Raw genomic sequence first — 5,322 nt, forward strand, 5'->3', positions numbered from 1 at the left:
GTTGTAATAAGTTTATACTTTATAGGACGCTATTGGGCATCTTAACAAGTTTTTTATGACACTTTTAATACAAAGTGTCGTATTAGCTATTTTACTGGACACTTTTGAGAAAGTGTCATATAAACCCATTTTTTATAGGATATTTTTTTTCAAATAGTGTCATATAAAATAGTTAATCTGACTTTTTTTTCTTCATAAAAGGGTCCTAACAAACTTGTTACTACGTCCAAAATCGTCATATAAACTTATTATAACACATTTAGATAAGACGTGTTTTCTTTTGGTCCTATAAATTATATCATATAAAGTGGCCTATTGGGATGCTTATTTATTGGTGGCCTGCTATAAACCCACACTACAAAACAAATGACTTTTACCTACAAAAATCACTGAGGGAAATTTCCGTCCATGATTATCCACGGATCATCCAGAAAATACCAATGGTTCGGTACAATCCAATGTCTTTTGAAAAAATACCAATGGATCACTCAGAAAATATATGTACTTGGTCACCAATTTTTGTGACGGTTTTCTCATGGAAAAGTAGGTAGGATAAATTCTTTTGTTTAGTAGCGCCAATATTGTTGTAGCAATTACATATTAAAATGTTATGCGTTTATAATAGCGCGTTCATGTGTTAAGTCATAAGTGGGATTGTTTTTATTTTATTTTAAATATGGAGCATCTTGACTTGGATTAGTTGAATATGTCTAAAATTAGGCTTCACAATTCTAGATAATTTACTTTGCAATTGTATAATAACTTAATATGTTCGCTGCATATTTCTTGAGATTGGATGCTATTGATTTCTTTTGATGTTATTCTATGAATTCAGTGATAGAAAACCGAACAAGAATGTCACATCATAAAAATATAAAAAAATTGAAGAAAACGTAACATCATAAAAACATACGTTAAAACTGTTTTAGGACAAGTCCTACACAATAAGGCAACAATCAATAAAATAGGTACGTGTTTGAAAAGGTGTGCCAATAAGATTAGTAAGGGGTTGTTCGGTTTGTTTTCAATTAAGAACTGCATGGTAAAGTTGTGTGCATGATAACGTATAAGTTGTAGTGTTGAATAAATAGTCTAAATGTTATAAATGATCATTTTATCCTCGATCTATATTTTTGTCTGAATAAAACAATTATTTGATAAAAATGTTGAATAAATGGTTATTAATATAAAAAGATATCGATTTAAACGTGAAAGGAAACCTTGTGAAGCTTTTAATTATCTGAAAGGAAACAAGAAACACTTGATAAAGGAAACCATATGAAGCTGTCCAAATATTCTACAAATTTATACAACAGGAAATACTTGAAATTCTGCAAATTCATACCAACAGGAAACACTTGAAATTCTGCAAATTCGTACCAAAATCAATATCCTTACCGCCACAACTTTTGATTATTTAAAAGGAAACCTTGTGAATCTACCTAAATTCTACATTTTATTCATTCGTTAACAATAAATACCTATTCTTATAAAAAAACCCCTACAAATTGGAACTAGAACCAATTGACTTCCACCAATGTTTACTTGACAAAACCAATTTGACTTGAGACCAAATGTTGATACCAACCTATTGATTTCCATCACTGTCTATTTGAGACCAAAATTGGAACTTTTGAACACCACAAAAAGATTCAATAGAAATCACACCCCATCTGCCAACATGGAAAAACCAAAAAACCATAGGAGATTTCGAAAACAGATTTGATCTAAAACCCATCTAATCAAAAACCTAGAAGAACAAACCATAGGGAAAAATCTAAAATCATGGAGAGAAACCATAGGCTAGAAGAACAAACCACAGAGAGAAATCGAAAACCATGGGCAGAAGAAATTAAAAACCATAGGAAAAACAAACCAAAAGAAGAAATCGAAAACCATAGAAGGAACAAACCATAAGAACAAAATCGAAAACCATAGGAACAATTTGGTAGCTGTGATGGTGGAGACACGCATACTTGAAGAAGATAAGAGACCGATTTCTTTGGAAGAAGTCGCCTGAACCAGTAATCAGTACTTAGAACTGGAAGCGTGAATGGAAGTTTTGAACATGAAAGCATGAAAAAGAAGCGTGAACTAGAAGGGGAGGTTTCTTTATCGCAAGAGTAGTTGAGAAAATTTAGGGAAAATCAAAAGGCTGAATGTAAAAAAGTGTTGCTTTCTAGATAACCAATTAAGTCATCGCGGCTGAGTGAATAAGTCACAACCGAAAAGGTAGTGAGGGCTGAGCGAATAAGCCAAATCGGCTATACAACTCATTAAGGCACAACCAAACAACCCTTAAATTAATAGATTGGTTAAATAATTAGGAGTGAAATCAAATTTGGTCTCCAAACTGTCATTTTCAACGTCATTGGTACTTACTACTTATTTATTACACATTTGTCCTTGGCATAAGCAAAATTGATTGGTTTTGATCCCTCACACTATTGACCATTAGTTTTTTCTGTTGGATCATATTAAATATGGAGTATTTTTTTCGGTTTCTATTTTCTTTTAAATTTAAAAAATATATATGATTTATGATACAAATAATATATATATATATATATATATATATACATACACACAAAAGAAAGAACCAAAAGATCGTTTAATGATAAACTTTCTATCCTTTTTATCTTTTTTTTTATTATTTTGATTTATTTTTAATATACAATCAACACATTAATTGCTAACCCTATTTTTTAACTCCATTTTCATTATTTTATAAAGGAAATTTGAGTCCACAAATATATAAAACTATATATAATTTTATTTACGTCGATACATGTATATTTTTAATTACATTATATGTATTAAAGGAAGAACAAAAAGGATTGTTTAATGATAACATTCTATCACATTTATCTTTTTTCTCATTATTTTGATTTGTTTTTAATATACAATCAACACATTAATTGTTAATCCTTTCATTTTCCTATTTTTTAACTCCATTTTCATTATTCTATAAAGGAAATTTGACTCCACAAATATATAAATCATATATAATTTTATTTACATCAATACATGCATATTTTTAATTACATGACAATTGTAAAAATAAATCATCAAAATTGTAAATTATTACTATTTGTAATTCATAAATCGTATTGTCATGCCCAAAATAACTTTTCAAACTATCCAACGAGATCATGCGGCTATCAATTAGTCAATGTTTTAACTGATCAACAATTTCAAATTTCATAAAATAATTATAACATACATTGTTGATCCAAATTTTTCAATATAAAAGAGTCATTTTAAAAAGTATAAAAACAAAACTACTGCCATCACTATTAGAAAAAAAGGAATTAACTAACAAAAGAAAAATTAACCAAATACACATCTTTTCTCTTCTCTGAAATCTACAACAAACAAGTGGCAGATGCATGATTCGAACCTACATAGAAAAACTTTAACAGATTTACGATTTGTCGCTTTTGACCACTCTCTCCTTCCCAGGTTAAGCTCTTTCCCCTTTTAAAAATAAATGTTCCCAATACTTTTTAATCTTGAGGGGGATACTCGATGAGGGGTAGATTAGAGGATTGAGTTACGATGAGGAGAAAAATTAAGGTGAGAAGCGTAAGAATTGATCTCCACTCTTTGATGCACATTAGGATGAGATGTATAGAGATACACCCAAAAAGTTTTTTTGTAAAACCTTGGGATAGTGAGGTGGCACAATGAGAATTGAGTATCCTCATATGGTGATTTTGTGGTTGAGTTTTACTTGTCCTACATTGGAGAGTTAAAAGATTTGAACAAGTGAAGTGTATAAAAAGATGGATGGTGCCTTTATGTCAATTCATGGTTCCTTATAGGGTTGTCATGACCTTTTTTGAAATCTATAACCATGATTGGAATCAAAACCAACCACATGGTAAAAATCATAGTACAAAACTAAAAGTAAAACCAAGGATGATGACTTGGCAACATGTGGTCTGATTGTTCTTCAAATCTGAAAAAAAGTTGACTTTTATCATCTCACATTGGTAGAAAGATGATAGTTTGAAAGATGATGATGGATGTATAAAAGCGTGATGGAGCTTTGAAATCTATAAGAAGATGATGGATGTATAAAAGCATGATGGAGCTTTGAAATCTATAATCTATAACAATGGTTGAAATCAAAACCATCCAATTGGTAAATTTTTTGTGCAAAACAAACACAAATGATACATTTTTTTCTTAACAGGAGTTGTGATTATTGTAGTACTTTTAATAACAAATATAGTTTAAATATCTATTATATCACTTATATATACATAGAATGAAAGTGTTGACTTAATGACGTACTTTCATCTATGTTATTATTCTCCAAATCATGATTTACTGTGTTGGAGGGGATGTTATAAATATAAATACAATCCAGAGTTTTCAGACATGTCACACTTCCGCTCGAGTCAAGGCTTTTACGTTTTTTTTCTTAAATTGAGTTTTGATCACCATGTTCGCACCCGGTGTCGAACACTAGTATATCTTAAATGTATGTGGAGAGAGAGAGAGAGAGGAGGCCTTATCTTCGACGTCCTCATTTCGTCAAGGCCTCAACCTCCCTTACCCCTGTCAACACCTCCATCTCCTATAAATTTTCATCTCTGTGTGACGTGATTCCGTCTTTCGAACCCTATATACTCTTGCCACCATACAGGACAGTCCCCAACTCGCTAGATCTCGCACAAAAACATATCTCTCCTCAACATTTAATTACTTTTGAAATAGTTCTGAGACCAAATCGAAAATTTACTCAACATTTAATTACTTTTGAAATTAAGTTCTAACAACTTGTATTATTTGATAAGATGTATACAGTAGATTATTACGCTCAAACATAAAGTCATAGCAAGCGATAGATGTGTTGATTGCTCTCATTGGTCCCTTGATAGAGACACGTGAACCCTTCACCACAAGAACCCAACAAACATTATGGGAACCAAAACTTATTGACTTTTAAATTGAGGTTAGAGATTATTCATATCGCTTTATATATGCAACATAAATTAGTTTTTTTGGATTTTTTAAATTATTCCCATATGAAGGTTAAATATGATGAGAATATAAGAAATGAAGATCAAGAAAATGTTCATATGTGAATAATTTAAAAAATCCAAAAAAAAATCAATTTGAAGATACATATGTGAACCGATGTTACAACCATTCAAGTGGGTAAATATGCATCTTTAAGTAGATTTTTGTTAATAATTCACATAAAATTTTCTTTCTTATCTACACAAGATAGGCTTCTTTTATATATATATATATATATATATATATATATATATATATATATAGAGAGAGAGAGAGAGAGAGAGAGAGAGA

This window comes from Cynara cardunculus (assembly GCF_001531365.2).
Source record: "Cynara cardunculus var. scolymus isolate 2C chromosome LG 11, CcrdV1, whole genome shotgun sequence".
Classification (NCBI taxonomy): Eukaryota; Viridiplantae; Streptophyta; class Magnoliopsida; order Asterales; family Asteraceae; genus Cynara; species Cynara cardunculus.